Here is a 21,006-nt window from a genome sequence, read left to right on the forward strand (position 1 = left end):
AGCGGTATTTTGACATCATCGATAATCGTTGTGCGGTTATATTTGTAGAGTCTGTTGTTTGTTTGATCAACTAATTATGGGCAGGCGGTTTTCCGGATCTCAATGTAACAGGTTTCTATCGTACTTGCGATAATCGTAAAGAAAAAACGTGCGATCGAACGTTTTTTCTTCGTACTTGCGTTGTTCACGATTTTTTATTTCCCAGATTTTTTTTTTTTTACACAACAGCCAGTTTCGTTATACCGATCATTATCGTGGCAGGGATAAAATTTGGCACGTATGTACACACGAGCCTTGCGAAAACGGGTAAAATTTTAATTATTTTTCTATACTTGTCTAGTCTGTAATTTTTTAATTTTTTTTTTTAACGCCATATCTCATATTTTTAATTAACACCCGTTGATGAGAAATTTTTGCTGGATTCGAACGGATTTTTGAACGGGGGGCGTAAGAGAAACGAGGGGATAAGGAAAAATCGGGCTCCTCGTTGCAACGATACGTTTCGACGACGATAATTATATCGCAGGTCCTAAATCCGCGCCCTCGGAACGATATACAAATTTAACTGGACCAACTATTGGTAAATTAGATGGAATCTGGGGCAGTTACAACACGCCCATATAAACGCACACACGCACGTACAGTCAGAGGCGAGCTCGACGGAACGAGTCGTTTCAAAAATAACTCGACCATGACAGATGATGCGTTCTTAAATACAATGCAATCTCGGCAAGAAATCGGTGCCAACGAGGCCCGCAACAGGTTGCCTAATTGACGCGATGCCGTTCAAAATTTCACTACTTTTCGTTTTGTTTCGTTATCGTTTTCATTTCCCATTTATTGTTCTCTTCTTCTTCTTCTTCAATCTTCAATTATCATTGTGAATAATTTCATATTCAACATCAGGCTCACAGGCCGCTGTGTATAATTCTATGAAGAATATTGCAATTAGAGTCGTCACTTGATGTACAGGTTCTCGTGAAAAAAAGAAAAACAAACAAAAAAAAAAAGAAGGAATAGACAGAAAGAGGGAAAGAAAAAGGTAGAAAAAAGAATTTTTTTTTTTAAAAACGAAACTATGGATAGTAATCCTTTGGCTTTTCACAATCTACTCACTTGATTTTATAGCTGCATATCCACCATACGGTGAGGATCGAAGTAACGTAAGTAAAACACTCGGCTTGTCCGTTTTCAAGCACTCGCGTATAATGTTGGAACTTTTCACAGAACACACCGCGTTGACTTTTCGAATATCAATCCTGTGAGAAATACTATTATCGGTGTGCGTACAAATATGGTATAAAACTTGTCGAATGAATGGTGACGATAGGAAATATGAAGAGAAAAAAAAAAAATCATACACACGCACGCAGAGACACACGATGCAGTCGGGATGAATTTGAAAATTTATATCGTCGTTGAGAGAAAATATATTTTTCTTATTATTTTAAATCGATCGGTTAAATCCTTTTCGTTTATATACGAAATGTATGTATGTATGTGCATAGAATATCAAATGATTCTCAGGAGATGTCTCGAGTTTTTTCTTACTTGAATTTAGTCGGTTTTTGTTCGTTTATGATTTTTCAATATTGTTTATTCTTGCTTTTCTCACGTATCGTTTTTTATTCATTTTTGTTTTGTTTACAGATCGAGTATCGAGTACGATTAGCTTCGAAGGTGAAGAAAAAGATTATAAACAAAAAAAAAAAAATGCAATCTTATGCCCGCCTGACGACTATTATCAGACGCACGTCCAAAAATGTTCGAATCCACGAGTCTCGCATTCGTTTCTTTCACCTTTTACGTTCTCGTTTTCTTCTTCAAATGTTCAAAATCGTATTCCCACGTGTATACAACATACGACATCCACGATACAATATATTACGTTATCAGTCATAAAAAACTGTCGTTCGTCTTGCGATATCCTGCGGTGTCAGTAAAACGAATAAAAATAATAATAGCAAAGCGTCGTCGTCTTTTCGCGAAGTCAGATTTATAAAGTACAACGAAAAGTTAATTAACAACATACGCGCGATGCACCCACCCATCGACACATACGCACACAAACTCACACACACACACACATTCACACACGGTTCCGTATCTATATGCACACAACGACTATGTATACATATACATATATATATATAAAAAGATTTATATTTCAGATGGGTGGATATTTATTTATGTATGTATGTATATGCATATACGTGTTATATAAATGTGTACGTACGTACGTATATATGTTTCGATAATACGTCTCACGCGTATGTGTGTAATATATGTATATACATATATATATATATTATTTTATACGTGTATATATATATATGTATGTTATATTTGTTATGTATTAATATTGTAACTAGGTATAAAATGGAGTGTAGCTGTACTCGGCACGGGGCACCACGGTAGACTGGCGAGTATCGGCTGGCTGGGACCGCGAGAGTTTCGCGGCTGCCTCCCTCTCTCCTCCTCCTCCCCCTACTTCACTGCCCTCTTCTCCTCTCCTCTCTCTCTCTGTCTCTCTCTCTCTCTCCTCTCCACCCGCCCCTCCTCCATTCTCCGCCGGCCGATAGTATACGACGTACACACCGCACAATGTTCCCGTAAGGTTCTCGCGCAGGTGGCGCCTTGCCTGTGCGGCGGGGGGAGGGGGTTGAGGGTTGGGGGTTGGGGGTGGAACGAAGGTGGGAGGACGGGTTTGCGAGGTAAGGGGGAACGACGCTGGTGACGTCACAGGGGGAACCGGGCCACGCGAAGTGGCCCGCGGGGCTTGGGGGGTGGATGGGGGATGATGGGGGATGATGGGGGAGGGACGTCATTAGTGCCACTGGGACACGGCGCCCCCACCCCAACCCAGAGCCTCCCATTCACCCCACCCAACCCTCCCCCGCAGCGCTTCCCCTCGGCGCCTCTGGCAAACCACCCCCGTCGATGAGCGCTCGCGTAGAGGGCGCGCGAATCAACCCCCGGACTTCCTGCCCTCCTCCTCGCCCTCGCCCTCGCCCACGCCCACGAAACTCGTCCCCGCACGGCCCTTATTCTCGGGATTACTTACCCCCGTTACCACTACCCTTACGATTTTTTCCCCACCCCCCTTACGAAGCCGTCGTTTCTTGCGCGTACGCTTGCCGGGTTGTTTTGAGGGAAAAAATTTTACACGCTGCGTTTTTTATTCAACACATTTACAGATGTACGTACGTAGTCGTTATCGCCTAGTTTCTTCTTTTTGAAATTCGCCACGCGTGCATCCGGTTAACTGTTACCTGTGCGGTATGGTTGTACTGATTTTTGGTGCTCGAAGACATTGGTCGATCACGTTTTTTTACTTCATTTGAAAACGATACAAAATTAATACTCTTTGTTATTTTCAACTTTTCAACTCTTCGACACTTTGGCCTTCGTATGTAACTTCGACGGAGGAGTTTTTATTCCGCGATATCACAGTCCGCTGCGTCCAGATCATACGAATTCAAGTGTAGCGTAATTGTTATTGTTAATATGATGTGTAAAAAATCGTTGAATCGCATTTTACAATACATACGAAAGCAAACGAGAAAGAAAAAAAAAAAAAACAACAACAAAAAAGTAAAATGAGGGCAATCGGTCTTATTTCGTATATATAGGTGAGAAACGACGACTTCCCAAGTCGTCGTAACTGATTTGAACAACTTCTTTTTACGAAATTTTATAATATTTCTTTCTGTTTTCGAGCGAGACGTAGATCAGGTCAAGGTTTGTGTGTCGTCGCGGCGGATAGATTTCCATGCACGTACAGATATGCGGACAATGAATGTGAGTAACGACTGTACAGTGACGTTACAGAGACGTACGTGGCGATTACGTACAAGTTAATGATTTCAATTAGTTCTGCATCGTTCACACACAGATTGTGGTTACGGCTGTAATATATTAATGACGGACTCGGAAGTTGCACGCGATGTATGTTTTGCACATCTACGTTTCTTCGCGTATCACGTATACGTTTACATTTGTATTTATATGTTTACGTGTCGCGCGTCTAGCTGTAAGCACGGTGTACTTTGTACGCGCTGAACCCGCAACGAACGATTGTAGAATAAAGCCGGATAACTCGGAGATTATCGCTTGGCAACAGACGCCGTGCGTTGAATCTTTCTACATGTACCGACGTATTTTCAACGCGAGTGTGTTACGTGCAGACGCGTGCATTTCCGCAATGGAAACCGCGAGACGATTAGAATCCTTTTTTTACCAACATCCGGTTTGCACCTAGCCGCACGATGCTTGCGGAAACCGTAAATATCGATAGCAATAACAACCTGAATTTTTTTTAACGATAACGAAACAAAGTTTCAGCATTTTTCTTGTTTGGAATGTTCAGTGACGATTGGTGATGCGACTAATCGATCTGCGGGATGCGTAAGAAAGAGAGAGGGAGAGAGAGAGAGATAACGAGGAAAAACGGAAAGGAAAATCTCACGTCATCCTTTACGTAATTTTCTCCTATTGTCACAGAGGTACGAGCATCGAGGCAAAATACGGCGACACGTGAAACGGTTTATTGGTTCCTTATCGCCGACCAATAAAAACCGCAACGAACCATTTGCGCCCGGTGATAACATATCGCAAGACCGACTGACGAACGCCAGGCTTTTCGTACGCGCAAAGGCAATAATACCTATAACCAATGACGCGAGGGTAACGTCGAGCGATTTTTAATTTACCGTCACCTGACCGGTGCCTATTTTTATCGAGCTTTAACGCCGCGCGACAATGCCGCTGTGGCACAAGTACGACGATGATGCTGGACGGCGTTAAGAAAACTTTCGACAACTTTCTATAAATTATTTTCTCGCAATTGTTCGACCGTTAACACCTGCGGAACGAGCACCGGAAGCGTAGCCACTCCGCTCATGTTGCAGCCATAATTCAGCGGACTCTCTGCAGCAGCATAGCTGTTTGCATTTGCAATTATTATGATCGTTAAGAGGTCCATTAACGAAATGGGTGTGGCTGCGCAGCGCGCCTGTTAACTTTTTAAAACCCGAAGAGGCAGGTAACGCTTTAACAATTTCCGCAGATGTGGCTTGCGGTGAGAAAATGTGACCGTTTCGCAAATGCATTTTCGCGCAGGCTGCAAGCTCGGCACGAGGTTCGAAGAACGTTTCCTCAACGATCCAAGGGGTGACAGTTAGTCGGGATTTTTCAAAAATCCATTTTTATATTTTACGTACATTCAAGTATAAATAAATAGTAAGTTTCGCGTCGATCCGACAGATATTCTCCAAGTTATGCGCACATTTGCAAAGCGTTTGAAAGTGCCTTTGAAACTTTAAATGGGTTTTTCTCAGATTTTTCTTAAACCCGAATGAAGTCGTTGAGATGACGGGCAAGCTTGTTTCTGGCACACATGAAGTTCGCATTGAAGTAAATCACAGTAGTGGGACATGAAGTTAACCGAGTTTCACACTTATTTGCCGGTGAAATTTTTAAACAATATTTTCAATGTCTCTCGCAAACTTGCCTCGGTCATTAGACCCCATCGTCGAGGCGGTGAGGGAGGGAGGGGGGGGGAGGGGGAAGACTCGGTGACCCGTAATAATTTCTGGTAGGGAGCCAATTTGGTTAGGGTGCAGTACGTGTGTCGTTAATATCCTGTGTAAGTTGGGATCGTTACGAAGCTCCATTCAGCGGATTTCAAGATTACGGCTTTTGAATCCCGGCGAAGCTCGGCCTCGTTGAATTTCCGATCAACCCTCAACGAGCCGAGGTGCAAAGGTCAACCGTCCCAAGAAGCTCGTTTAGCCCATAATTCCGAAGCGTCGTACGATCTGTGCGAATTTTAACCGCGCGGCAAAGAAGCTGCGACCCTTTGGCAAGCTTGCGATGTATCGCGCGGAACCGGCGTCAGCTTTTGTACTTTTCCGCTAAAGTAGAAAACAGTGTCCCGTGTCTCGTGTCCGGTGAGCTGGCTCCCGTCGCGTCGGTATTGGTCCTCTGTTCCCGCAGACGGCACGCCCGCACCATCTGTCAGCTTTGCAAGCTCTCCTCCTCCGACGCGGGTATTAAGCAAAGCTCGCCTCGGCATGGCCGTTGAGGATTGATCGATAATATCGTATAATCGTTCCAAGACTGGAAAAAGCTCATCGTCGCTCGATTTACCCCGATAACAAACGAGCCGGAGAAATTTCCTCGCCGTTTCCAACGCGGCCGCTTGGCATCGTGACTGATACCTGACGACAAGATAAGAGAAGGGAATAACACCGAAGGTTGAGACCGGGTTGTGTGCACAGCCATCCGACGAGTGGCTGGTCACAGATGAAGGAAATACAAGCAGCCCGCTGATTCCGGGAGCAATGACAGTCGCGTGTCGTGTTTACAACTTGAAAGCAAACTGTGAGCAATATATTTATCGCGCGATGTAATTGGACGGTAAAATTAATGGGTGTAGGTATTGGCTATACGTCGTCGACCAAAAGTGAGTCGCGTCGACGATGTTGAATAGTTTTTGTGATAAGATAAGTATCTGAAAAAAATCAAGCACGATAAAAACGACAAGAAAATTAAATCTGAATAATAATAATGTTCAAAAGTTATGGACAAATTCTTCAACAAATTGTCAAAGAATGTTTTTGTTTTTTTTTTGTTTTTTTTTTCTTTTTGTCATGAGAAACGCATTCGTTGATTTTTATGAATATTCGCATTCTTTCGAAAACGGAAATTTCAAAACAATGAGAAGCATCCGTAATGGGTCTACTTGGCGTGGCCGTCAGACGTGCCGCAAAAGTACGGATAAATCAATCGTCGAATTGGTCCAAATTGTCTCGTGAACGAGAGACTTAAAAATCAGGATGCACGATGTGCTCATGTGAACGGTATATGGAATGGAGACTTTTACGACAGATATCGCGCTGTGGAGAGATCAGGGTATAGCGATTCATCGGCATCGTTGTACGCACTGATAAGTCATCTCTCGAATTTTCTAATCTCCGTGGAGTGTCGGAACGCTCACGCGAAGTGACGGGCATGAATGGCACGCCGTTTGTACGAGGAGGTTGCATGGTCACGAGGTCAGCGCGATACGGACAGGGGTCAGGGTTAAAACTGACTGATAAAAGCGCTCTGCTTGTGTGTTTTAACGCGTTACGGGGACTTTGAACTGGCTCTAATCGCGGGTCGCATCGCTGAACGAGCGATTCGATATGTCATCGAGTTCCTTTCCCGAATCGCTGATCAAACTCGGCGCAAAACTCCGAGTGGCTGAAGCTTTCCGTTGGGTCAGTATCGCCGGGTTGACCGTCTGGAAATCGGATCAGCGCCCACATTTTGCAATTCCTCACGCCGTTTCGGGTCTGGGAGAAAGATGAAGAGGGTAATCGAGGTGACATCAGGATCCGGAGCCAATAGCAGGTGGTTTTCTGTAATTGACGTATTTTTCGACTATTAAGAGATCACCTGACCGTCTGGGGATCAGCGTCGTCGAACAGACAGGCGAACAGACGGACGATTCAATGATTAACAAAGTCCTATCCGGTGGACTGATTCTTCGATCCATGGTGCCATTCGTCATGCGATACATTGTTATGTATACACATTGAGACACCTGATCGACACAGCTGCGACAACACGATCTGCACCGACAGAAATTGGAATTGATGAGTTTTTTTTCTTCTTTTCAAAGCTGATGATTTAGACTCGAAATTTTTTCAAATACGGATCGGAGTATCCGCTGATTTGAATCTAAATCCGAAAATAAATCCCTACGAATTGGTTCTCGTTCGTCGTATATGAGCCTACAGGGAGGATGCAGGAATATCAATTTCATAAAAGCGTTCGAAATGTGGTCCCAAGAAAGAGACGTAGAATTCAAATTTCTTGAAGATTTATTTTTTTCCGCTACCGAATAAATAATAATAATAACAATTCGGCACGAGACGTAAATAATTTTAAAACACTGTCGTCTGCGTGTAGAATCCCCATGGTTGTATACGTATACAGGCGTGTCATAACCAACGGTGAAATTAGTATCCGGTATTGTGAAGCGAGTGATTATCTGTTAAATGGGTAATTATTCTGTCAGACTGGGTATGGAATAATGAAGACCGGCGCATAATGAGTACCAAGTGTGTAAGCTAATGCCGCGACCTCTGCCTAGGTCACAAAGGACAAGACGGACTCGGTTCTCCATATGAATAGTCCTCGTGGCAAACATGCACTCCGTTACGGAGGAGAAAAATGGAGGGAGAAAAGAGGCAACAACAACAAAAAGAAAAAATAAACAAATTTGAACAAAAAAAAAAGAAAAAAGAAAATAACAACACAGAGGATGAGGAAAAAACGGGTTTCGACAAGTGTCATTATGTTTCTTCGCGCCAAGACCGCGCCGCGGATACAAAGCAGCAGAAGATTCTCGGCTGTTGAGTACTGTAACGATTACTGAAATTACAATAGTACCAGACTGAATGTATCGCATGTGGGTGATGACATATGTATCATCATATTTTTGTCGCCGAAGGCAAATACCACGCGTATATGTATATATTAACCCAAATACCGGAGCGTGAGGCTTTGACACATCGGAACGCTTCACCTCATCAGAAAAATATCATACACTTTATACTGGAACGGCACGATTTCTCATTTGGAAACAATTGCGTCATGGCCGCGAAGTCGACTCAACGATCATCCGATAACCGAAGAACTTTGGAAATTTAGAATATGAGTATTTGACATGTAATCCAGAAGTTCCGCGGGTAGAGGAAGATGAATAGATAGTGGAATCGATGCTGCAGAGAAAAAATAAAAGCTGCAAACCTAACTGCACAGAAAGAGAGTGAATAATTCAGCTGACTCGTGAGTGCATTATAAGCAGTGGAACGGAACTCGGGTCAGTATCTTCTTCGGATGTAAAGGAGGTTTACGCTCCGTGGGGAGACGAGGAGAGACGGAAGAAGCACGAAAGTTAAGCTGCTTCCTGGGTTTCCGCTACGGTAGAACCCAGTGCTTTGTCTCCTTTGGGACTAGAGCACCATCATCCCCTTGTTGCACTCTCTGTTGATCTTCCGTTGGTCTCGGCACTTGAGGACACTCATCTACCTTTCCATTTGCACGAACTAATTACGACCAACCCTTCGAGCCTGGTCGTCCGAATATCAGGGACTAAAGACTAACGACAAGGACGATTATCACAGTCCTTGATGATCCTCGATGACTCTTTCGACATGTCGAGATAGTTGCTTCGAGTCTTTGACGATGAACGAGTGTTCGGACATTGAAGTAAAGATCCAGTCATACTCCAGTCCATTTTGCAAGCTTTAAAGCTTTGACGTTCCATCGTAATCAGTTCCTGTCTCGACGTCCTTCTGTCACAATGGGTATGCGTTATCTTTACATTGCAGGTATGTAAATGGTCACAAAATTGATCGCGAGTAGAGTGCAAATATTTCTCGTGCAGCGAGATAAGTAGGTGTTTTAACCGTGGCAGCATGTTTGTGCGGTCTGACGCCTATTCGTGTATTGGCATAAATTTGCGGTAATTACCTAACCAGGCGATTTTGCACGGAGAGAGGAGCGTTCGGGGTCACACGAATAGTCGAAGAGTAAAGGATTTTCACTCGCATGTTCTTATTTTCTGGATCGTATACCTCCTTTCCTCGCCGCAGTGCAACTAACAAAAAGTGATCAGAAATGGCTCTCACATTTTAAGACCCCTCGATCTGCTTCACTTCGATATTCTCCCGATAAAAAAATTTCCCACTCGCGCAAGAGGCCGAAGTTGGTCTTCAAATCTTATTCTTCGCGACTCTAGTCCTCTTTTTGAAGGACGAACTTTGTCCATAAATATTAAATCCTAAAAAAAAAAAAAAATAAAAAATGAATTTCGCTCGAACGATCGTTAGAAAATTTGGTAAAAATTTATTCGTTTACGCTATATTTACGAGGATCGTTATTTCTGTTCTTCTCTTAACTCCCTGGAGAGAGGAAAAACCGAACTCATAATATGCTCTGCTTATTTGATGCTCAGCGGGCTTGCGTCGTACGTAGACACACGTACAGTTCGAACCAGTTTCCAAGACGCGCGACCAACGAGTCGAGAATCTAGGGTGAAATCAGCCAGTTTGTTTCAGCGCAGTTTCTCCCCGATCTCCGCCTCCCCCCTGCCAAGGGAAAGGTCAAAGGTTCTGGGATTTACGCCGCTGCTACATCTCGCCCTCCATGGCACAGTTCCCTTTTCCCGTTCTCCAGGCTGCTACTCGCAATGGGCAACGGTAGAGATTTTACGTGGGCTTAAAGTCCGGGGAAACGAATCGAAACGCAATAAAACTGTACAAGGTTGGAGGAGAAGATTTCTCTTGGAAAAAATATCGCGTACAATATATCTTTCCTCTTTTCTTAAACTACTTTCTTCAGCCAGTTTTCCGTTTCACTCCGTTATTTTCGAGAATAATTAGCATCGATGATTTCGGAACCGCGCGGAAATCAGTTTCGACCTCAATTTGAAAATACCTTGTATCGATTACCGCCGCTTCAAGTCTCGTCGACGTTCCTCAAAGTCACGCCTGAGATTTCAAAGCATCGGGGTAACATTTTGGTTTTTTTCGATCAGCGCCTAAAAACCCAGAGTCGATCGGACGTCGAAATGGGTCAATAGGTTAGCGATTCGATCACCCTGCAGTCTGCGCAAACACGGTGTCGATGAATGAATGAATTACCTTCCATCCTTCACGCGCTTCTCTGCAATCAGGCACAAACATCCATTACGCTTGCCGCCGTTCGAGGGTAGAGAGAATTGATCGTGTCTGGAAATTTTTTCCCTTCTTCCCCGATTATCATCCAGTATACTCGCGCATTGTTGTTATCATATGTATAGAGATTACGAATACCGAGTTTGCACTAAGAGCATATTTTTTCTTGAAAAATATACTACACAGGCATTAGCTGTCACTCCGGGAAATAACATTCCTAACTACGGTGTTCCTTGTACCCTGTTTTTTGCTATCTCTTTTCGACAAACAAGCTCGCTGATCTCGAGCGATCCCGCAAGACGAATTCATCGCGGCGATGCCACGTCGCCTTTAATCTCCCTCACGCAAGCTCTCTGGGTCTCAGAATTCGCCCGTGAAAATTGGCTCTTTTACGCGGCGGATGAAAAGTACGACGTAATATAGAAGCAACTGAGTGGAATTAAAGTGTTTGCTAATTCGGTGGCGGTGGAGAATATTGACGAGTACCAAAGCACAGTAATCGACGTGAGTAACTCGAGGAACGAACGCGTTCTGAAATACATTTTTCCTCGCCGAATGCCGCATTGGAAGTGAAAACGAGGCGAGTTCTTCTTATTTAAATAGAGGCGGTGGATCAAAGCAGGGCGAGTCTGCTCTCGATTTAATTATAAATTCAATCAAGGGCATTATTTCAGTCTAATTCCCTGGAACAATAGAACGGAAATCGTACAGAGAGGCATCCTCCAGATTCCGCGGAATTAGAGACGATTTTCTCTGCCGTTTCCCGAAACGCTAACTGGACGGGAAGTCGGGGGCCGATATTACGAAACGACGTTACAGGATTCACGTCGATAACTATCGGGTCAATATATTAAAAACCTTTGTTGAAAATGTAAACAATAAATCCCTCAAACTCAGATTACTCAAACTGTTTTCATTTTCATTAAAAAAAAAAAAACTCCCAAAGATTGATATGATTTTAGACCGTCCAAGCTGTACCCCCCAACTTATACGTTCGAAATCATTGACGGAGGAATCTAAAAACCCGTGGTGTAAGATCGTCGCGTTGAATTTCTTCGGGGAGTGAATTTCCGGCAGTGTGCAACGTGATTTGCGAGAAGAAAGGAGGCGAAGAGAGCGAGGAAGGGATAACCAGGTTCCTTGCTTATTTCAATTATCGGATAGCCGGCTGTTTGTCTTCAATTAAAAATCACGCCTCCGCGTCGGGACAATCCGAAGGCAATCTCCCAACTATAAGCTGGTTACGGTGATCGGTAAGGATTTTCAAGGATCTAATTACCGCGAGTGGCTTCCGGTTGGACGGGACAATTACCTAATTTGATTGTTGAATTCTTGGCTTCCACAAGTTTGCATTAGCATCTTGATATCAAGCGTCTCTGTGGTATATCCGCCTGTGAATAATAAGCCCGTACACGCAGTCATCCAGCCGCTGTAACACGCCGTCGAGTTTAGGCACTTCAAGGCTTGTTTGTTCAACTCTCAAGGGAAAGCTGTCAAAGTAAGTGCGGGTGGAACGAAAATACGAAGTTAGAGAAGTGGCGTCCGCCTCCGAGTCTCCACCGCGGTGCAGGATGATAATTAGCTAATTTGCACGCGGTGCGGTCCCAGCATTCACTGCACTAATTCGGTTCAGTAATTCACTCGCAATTTCCGCACCTCTGGTTTTCTTCTCCTCCTCGTGCCTGCATCACCCGTTATAAGCACCGTTCGCGATTACATCCACCAACGGCTGTCTTCAGGCTACCGGGAGTGAAAAATTCACAGGTTTGCAAGTACGAAGCTCGACTGTTACGAGGGTGATTAATCACTCGGCTTGAAGGGTGACAGAGGGACGTAATAAACGGTGGATAAACAAGTTTTGAAAATAAAATTTAAGGGTGCGTGGACGTGGAGCGATCGATGGAAAAAAATTCTCGCGTTTGTATTTATAATGTGCCTAAATACTATCCGCACAATCTTTATACACACGCAGAGACATTCGTCAAGGTCGCCGCGTGTCTATGAGACAAAACGACGTAGAAGGACGTAGGAGCAATTTAGACCCACCCATTTATTAACTTTTTTTCTCTCACTCTCTCTCGCTTTACCTCTCCGACTTATTGTTAAAGATAAGGCGCTAATTATCAGGCCGAGTAAAATGAACGGGCTCACGTACCGATGACATATCGCGCAGCGAGACTCGACCAAAAAACCCTCAATCTTCGGCCGAGGTAAAATGAGAATAAGCCGTAGAGAAGAAAAGAAACAATAAATTGCATGTAACGAACACGCCAAATTGTGAAACAAAATTTTGAGTTTAGACCTCTACTGCTTCTACGTATAATTTAGTGTCAATCTCACAACTACTCATTAATATGATCGGTCTAAAACTACTCGACGTCGACGTAAAACCGTCTGATGTCGATCCAAAACTATCCTGATACTTTCGAATCGACGAGAGAATTGTGTTTCTGCAGAGCCTAAACTGTCGAATCAAAATGGGAGATTTTTTCAAGTGCACAAGATAAGGCTACAAGGTTAAAACAACGCGGTGCGAGAAGCGGCGATAAAAACAACACCGTCAATGCGGCCGACCAGGCGCTTATCCGTTTTATGAATGCCAAGCTAACGTACATGTCGTGAATTTTGGCCCATATACCGGAGCGGAATGGTGAGCGCGTCTGGTGCAGGATGTGAGTTGAAACAGTCAACCCCCGCGGTCCATTCGGTCTTATTTCCTCCCCCGAATCCCGGGGGCGAAGGGGGGTCCCCGTTCCCCACCAAATTCCGAGATAGTCGCCAATGACGCCACGGAACCTGTGACGCCTCAGAGACGCGTCTGCGCACCAAGCCACTGGGTTAATGGGTTACGCTATCGATCAGCGCCCGCCACCGCCGCCCCTGACGTCTGCGAGGGTGGCCACCACCCCCCAGAATTTCCCCTTTTTCTCTTCCACTCCCGACTCCCGCACTCAATCACTGACACTTTCAGAATTTCCATACGGTCTTTCCCTCCTTCAGGGCCGCCACTGCACTGCCACAACGAACGTCGATTGTGTAGTGCATGTAACACTAAGGTGGTCCTTGTCAAGGGCGTTGACGAATTTTTGACGTTCCACTCCCCGAATCAATTTCCAATAATCAAAAGACAATTGCCTGATTTTTTCAGATTCTTACCTGGCGGTAAAAATTCGTCAACACCTCCGGTAGGGACCACCCTGATGTAACACAAACTGCGTATCGATTTACAACCGCTTTTGTTACGCCGTCTTCCTGCCATCGTGAGATCGCTTCATTCTGCGAGGCGGTCAAGGAACAACAGGCAGCATTTCGACGAGGGTTGCTTTCTTGTTTACCTTCTGGTGGCTTCTATACAGTGGTCCGCATCATGGTCGGGTGACCGTAATTCTCGTACTCCGTGGTTAATTGAATACCCACTCGAGTGGTGGAAGGTACCGCTGTTCTGGCATGTAGTAGGCGTATGGATTTGAGTTATGTAACGGAAACAACACTCGACTGCCGCTGCCACAGCTGATGGTGATGATGCTGCTCTGCCAAACGGGATATTATTATTACCTTAGCCTGCTGCATGGCAGGCGCTCGAGAATTCTTGGCTACGTCAAATGTTGTTGCCATTATTATACCGGCCGAATTCGCGGGCTCGGTTTGTTGGCTACTTTCGCGAAACGGTTCATCGGAGTAGCGGACACTCGGTGTTAGCTAACAAGCTCGATCATCCTCTCATAGTTTGGAACGCTTGTACTCGGTCACAATCCCGAGCAGATCGTCTCTCCGTGGCGTATTGCTGTGACCTTGAGAAATTGACGCTCTCGACACGTCTACCATTACATACCGTTGCGGGAAGAGGACAGTTTTCGGAAAGAAACGGCAGCCCCCGAAATACGACGTTCGTCTATGAATAGCGTCGGACGAGACGTTAGCTTGCGACCGCAGCATACTCGTGACGCCTGACGTACGGAGTGTACCGTGATTGGAAGAAGGTCGGGGGTCAGTGACACTGGCAAAAGTTTCAATGTCTCTCTTCTCCGTTCCACGGACACAATTTAGTTTCGTTAAACCCACTTAGAGGTAAATGCGGAGACGATTTGTTCAGCGGTCCGAACACTAGTCGCTACAAGGCTAGGCTAGACCGCGAGTATCAGATTTGGTCCGTCGGGCAGATGCGTGACTCGCCGAGTTCCATCGTCGTTTCAGCAATTGCTCGGAACGTCTTCGTGCGTCGGAACATGCTCGCAATTTGCAGGTGCAATTTGATTTTCCTCGATTTTCCTCGGCCAATTTGAAGCGAGCCAGCTTATGGTCTGGAACTCGAACCGTCGATCGAGTTCGTAACGATAATCGTAAATGCGTGCATTATGCAAAGCCGGACCCTCGAGTTTCTCGTTCCAAGTCGTTGAGAAGTACCGTGAGCTTTAATGTTTTATATAGACCAGAATAATAAAGCGAGACCGGTATCCACTTGCTCCCCGTTTACTTCACCGGTCTGAACGGTCGGCACTCGGCTCCGAAATAACGGATGTAGAATTAAAGTGCAGCCGGTTTCCGATGATCGGTACCGACTGTTCCGGCAGGTCATTTAACTGTCGGGTTGCTTGAATCGCACTGATCATCGTTGTTTTACATCAGGCGTCATTTATCCCGATTGCCAATCCGTTAAATTGATTATTCTCCTGAGTGAAAATTTCTCCTCCGACAAGTTTAGCGTACAATAAAGGAAAGTTCGCTCGAAACCAAGACCCGCTTCAAAGAGCAACGGAGAATTGTACGGGTTCGAGGTAGGTACCGTTTCTTCACACTCCACGCTCAACCTCCTCATAATTATGACATTCGTGAACAACCAACACGGGGCAATGCCTTACCCGGGATAAAAGCTACTCGCCCACGGTCTCTTTTCACTTCTACAGTTTGTCGTTGTCGCGTCGATTGTTAAACAAGTTGACCAACTCCAACCACACTTAACGACGAAACCAAGAGCTGTGCCAATAGATGTCAAAGTAATCGATCATCATGGTTTCGAATACTCGGAAATCTGAATCCAATGGCAATTGGCAGAATTGTTTCAAAGGCATTGGAAGTATAGTTTGGTATAAGAAACGGATCACGCTTTTCCTCAAGATTGATGTTACCCGATTTTCATGATTCCGGTAAACACCTCCTACCACCATTCGCCTGTATCGTTTTTCACGCAGTTTTTTTCCTCTCATTTGAGATGAAGAACGTCATTACCCACCGCGAGTGATTCTCTAGGTTCGTGCATTTTACATCAGTATGCGGTGAACGTCGTTCGAGAAGTTGTGCAACCGTCGTGCCGTTTTCGATGCTATGCGATATTCGACGACGTCGCGAAGTCTTCTTTTCTGCCCAATGTCATTCAGCGTCGCGATGCGTTAGCGGGGAAATTGCGCAAGCGGTGCAACCTTCCTTTCCGGGAACGGTAACGAGGACGTTGCACAATAAGGTATAAACAGGTTAAACCATGTCATACATACGCGCTGCAAATCCAGCCGCCTAAACGAAGCGAACTTTGGTTTTGCGGACTCCGCACGCAGCGATTCGCGGCTTCCGCATAATAGGCGGAATTCGCTTCCGCCGTTGGCTTCCGGAATCCGCAACGGCTTGCGCAACCCCGTTAAAATTCCGCCGCTCTCATCCTTCCTCCGTGTGATATTGCAAAGTTAACACCGCGCGTATCGAATTTGCAAAATCGGGAATTCTCCATGCAAGGGGGAATTACACCGCATTGAAAAGCGCGTCCATCGGGCGTGCCGACGCAATGTTTACACTCTCGTTAATTGCGCAACGGCTCTGGCACAACCAGGCAGAAGGCTACGCGTGCTCTGCGCACGTGCTCGACTATTCTCTTCGCGTGTTTTATACGCTTTTCATATTTTAAACGCCCCAACTCTTGTCTCCGGCGAGTTTTACCTCAAGTTCATTCTCGCGTGGTTCACCCATACACTGCAGTCTACGACGTAATCGAGCCAGTTTCGCTGTAATAAAACCTTTACACAGTATCGTGTTACCGGATTTTTCCCTCACGGCTGGCGCCGCGATTGAAATTCGCGTCTAGGAGGATTAAGGAAAGTCTCTGAAATTAGAGGAGATTCGTATCGCTTTGATTGCTCAGCGATATCTAGATCTCTATCACATAAGTTTTTCACTTTGACGGAAGGCCTGATATGCTCTTGAGACTGTCACAGAAGTATGATGGAGTATGTTTAAAAATTCGGGATATCGGGTATTAGCCCAGTGAATTTTTTTTAAACCAGGTTTTGAGATCATATACAATAAATCGACGGACCGTGAAAGTTGATTACCGTTTCGACACCTCAATCATGGACTGATTGTGAGAGGCCGTCGATCAACGCGAACAACGTCGATTCGTCTAGAGTCTAGACAATGTGTGCAAAGTATCGTTAAACCGTGAATCGCGAACCGGGAAGGAGAATCTAATCAATCGCTTTCCGCATGTCCTCTAACGATTCGAGTTCGTTTAATGGCCTAATCATTATATTGAACATCGCGGAATGAATTGGGTCATAAATTTGCGTTATGATTCAATCGACAGAGCTTCAGGCGCTTGTTCGATACTTGTGAAACATTTTCACCACCAGTGAAATCGACGTTGCGACGAATACAACCGTATTATACATTTATAACACCGCGGCGGTAAACGTGCATCAATTTAAGGCAAGCCAACGATCGAAACGAAAGCGTATACCCAATAGAGTGCAACATTTTAATTTCGTGCACTGCAATAATCGAATGTAATTAACGTAATCCGTCGACCGTAGATCGGAAAGTTGGTATTGTGTCCAACAGAGAGATCAATCCGATGACCAGAGCTGCGTGATCGGTCAGACTAGTCTTCTCACTCATTTTTCGCTATCGAAACATACCGAAACATATTGCGATTTGGCCCCGCTATAGGCCCAAGCATTTTGGCCACTGGATGATCTTAAAAACTGTGGATGTGAAAGAGAATTGAGTACCTAGTGTAAGGATCGTAAAAGGAAAACCAGCCCGAAGAGAAGGATGAAGAGAAAGAAATGCGTGAGCGGGCATTCGGCGTTTGGATCAATGCGAGAGTGGATTTGATGGACACGCAGAGTGCGAACCTAGCCTAGGCAAGAGTGGTGGGGATGGTCGAAACTAGGTGCTAATTGCACAATTATCGGCGGCATCGCGTCGAGAGGAGAAGCATAGCCATTCCGCATCCCGGGGCAATTATCTATTGGACATTCGGAAGGTTAGAGGGTCATTTCAATCACGGGTGAAAATAATCGAAATCAATGCTTGGCTGATTTCGCATAGCGAATGAGAACGCGCACAAAGAATGTCACGGGTCTGGAAGCGAAGGTGGCGATTTGTTACGTAACAACGGCGGTAACTTACACCGAGAGTCGCATAGGCGTTGTAGTATCAACTTTCACGCGACACGAGCGAAACCGAAGTTCGATTTTTCTTACAAAGAAAAAGTAATAAAAGAGGAGAAACAGAGAATCAGAAGAAAGGAGGGAAAAAAGTTCCGACGACCGTGACTTCATCGACAGTCTGCCGTGAGTCTGATTGGCTAGACACAGAGTGTACAATATTACACTTCGCAGCCGTTTCAAAGGACAACTTTCTATCCGTACTCTATACACTGACACAGGGAACTCTTAGAGAGATCAATCTTAGACCGTCTATAACCATGTCGGAGTGACATTCTTCAACGATTACGTTTCGCCCGATTATCGAACCATCGGTTTTTATACTAGTATATAGATATCAATTAAGCTAAGAAAGGCAAACGAATACGAATACCCACCAATGACGGTTACGAGCTGCAGCCGAAGAACGAGACCAAGCTGTCAATTACCGTTTATATTCTAATCGAATGAATAAATGAAGGTGTTTGTTTATACGCCGAGGCACGACGACCGTGCAAAAGTGTTCCATAGACTTGGTCAATGGTTGATCCATTTTCACGAAAGAATAATCGAGTCCATGCTAGTAGTACACGTGTTTCCAAACACTTCGGAGTTTGGAACTCGATGTAATATTGGAAGCTCACGTAGCCATGGTTCCGGAAGATGACGAGTCTCTTATCGCAGTCCAAGTATGTAGAATTGGAATGATCGAACGTGCCAGTTCACCGTTTCTAGTCTGTTCTGGTGATACGGCCGTAGTACAAAATAATAGAAAAGTTCGGTTTACAATGCGGTCGGCAGTTAATTGCAGTCAAGGTGTAACGCGACTACTGTCTCCACACAACGCAGCGTGTGGAATAAGAAGAATTATTCGTCGTGTCCGTGTAACCTCAATTTTGGTATTTGCGCAGACGAACAAAACGCGCTTGGATATGGATATCGGGCTCAGTCCTGGGTGTAATACAGTCCGCATAGCCTCCAGCCTTCGCGGAGTCTCACTTCTGCGCGTAAAGCAGAATTGGAGGCTGGGGCGTGGAGCACATAAACGACGACAGTACGTACGTATTGCCTTTGATCGGCTCGAGTGGGTCAAGGCTTGATTTGTCCCCGTGGCCTGGATGCAGCGTACGCTGTAAGATATAGTTGGCTGCTCGATTGTCGGACCGCTTCGGGAGAGAATGACGAGAATTAGATGAAAAGGAAACGCGATAATCAATCGGCTATCCGTTTTGCGAACAATCGTCAAAGGTTCGGTAACGGTTCGGTGGAAATTCGCAAATGGCAAGATAGTCGTACGTTGATTCGATTTGTACCATAGTCTTCGTCATAATCATCGAATGCCGATGTAGACGACGAGTCCCTTAGATTGATTCTGACACAGTCAAGGCTATCGATGACGTCTGCTTCTCGTGTTAAACGAGTTGCAGCAAATTACACCGGACAGCCTCGAGTGTATTGGAATCATTCTAATTGTAACCAAATAGGTATGATTTTAGACCGTTCGAGCTGTAACCCCCCCCCCTCTTTAAGCGGGTGCTTCGGTGTACGCCAAAGGCGGACTGAGCGAATGAGCATGAATTCGGGTGGAAAGCATGTACTGCCGTTTCTATAAGCCACGTAGCCCCGTATCTACGTTGGATAAAAATATACGGCGGAATTCAATTTGCGATAGAAACGCGGTAGTTGGTGCGTTTCTTGTACCCGAGAGAGGAGCGTACATGTGGGAAAGGCTGAGAGCCAGGTTGGCGTACTCGAAGAGAGTCGCCTTGCAATTTATAAGGGATATAGAAAACGGAGAACGCGGAGCTGTAGCTAGAAAATACAGCGTCGTATATACATATACTTACAGAGCGGAAAGGTGGAAGTCAAGAGGAAATATTACTCGTCCTTCAACCAGACGACGGTGACTTCCACTTTCCTGGAATGAAACGGTCCCGCAGCTCATACGAAAGATACGCTCGAAGGTAGAAAAGTGTACGAACAACCAGCCGCTTTTTATAAACGAAGAAAATAATCCACAGGTTTTAAAGACGCGCGAGTTTTCAAGCTGAAAACTCGTGCGATATCGTCTCTGTATAAAAACACACAACGAACAATTTGACTTGTGCGTTTAAAAAATACGGTCTATTTACCCTCGAAACGACGATCAGTCAGGCTGAAATTGCGCCGGTTGAACAATTTGGCACAGTTGACGAATGTTTGCGCCTTCTTATAAACCCGTGAATAATCCTCGCGTAAGGTGTTTGGAGTAATTTGACGCGCGTCAAAGTTGGCCAGCTGTGATTAATGGTACAAAATGCCTCACGTTCTACCCGTAACGACAAATCCGGATGCGGATTGGCCGCGACAGGAAGAAAGCTTCGTTCTTCTCGGCGGCTCGTTCCATTTTTCAAAGAAAAAATTATGAAAAAAAAAAAAATTAAGGGACGGAAGGTCCGCGAAATTAAAGCGGAATTTGAGTACCAGCATCGTCACGGACTCACGTGCAAAGGGCGAAACTTTGATGCTTATCAGACGGTGTGCGAGAACCGAGGCACAACCAGCGCTTGGCTGGGCATTAATTATTCATTAATTAACTCACTCGGTTATTTATTATTCCTGTCCAAAGCGTGCTCGTGTATATATTTACTTCTGTTTATATGTATAAGTATACGCGTGAGAGCCGGCGACATTTCCCAGTTAACATAACGAAGAATTAGTCGCCCAGACTTGGTGCTGCTCGTATCTCACGGCTCGGGTAAACTTTCTGTCCTGGTTACACCGACGTTCCAACCAACCAGCCAACCAACCTCCTCCTCTCTTCTCTTCCTCTTCTTCTTCGGTCACAAATATTGACTCGCACTTCGTCGTTTTCGTCTTAC

At 45.1% G+C, this 21,006-nt stretch overlaps 1 protein-coding gene across 5 annotated transcripts in view; it reads right to left on the reverse strand.

Moving 5' to 3' along the window:
- Window positions 1-21,006, reverse strand: part of LOC124183741 (protein Tob1-like) — a 120,366-nt gene that overhangs the window by 50,093 nt on the left and 49,267 nt on the right. Inside the window, exons 1-2 of one of the 5 annotated variants that reach the window (XM_046572657.1) lie at window positions 2,241-2,406; window positions 1,117-1,259 (exon numbers count right to left, since the gene is read on the reverse strand). The exons of 1 other annotated variant lie outside the window; for it this stretch is intronic. The gene's annotated coding sequence lies outside the window, so the exon portion shown is untranslated. Of the gene's footprint in view, window positions 1-1,116; window positions 1,402-2,236; window positions 2,407-13,346; window positions 13,366-21,006 lie in introns of those variants that run through there. 3 more of the 5 variants (XM_046572656.1, XM_046572660.1, XM_046572658.1) reach the window with 3 other exon arrangements.

This window comes from Neodiprion fabricii, chromosome 5 (genome assembly GCF_021155785.1).
Source record: "Neodiprion fabricii isolate iyNeoFabr1 chromosome 5, iyNeoFabr1.1, whole genome shotgun sequence".
Taxonomy (NCBI): Eukaryota; Metazoa; Arthropoda; class Insecta; order Hymenoptera; family Diprionidae; genus Neodiprion; species Neodiprion fabricii.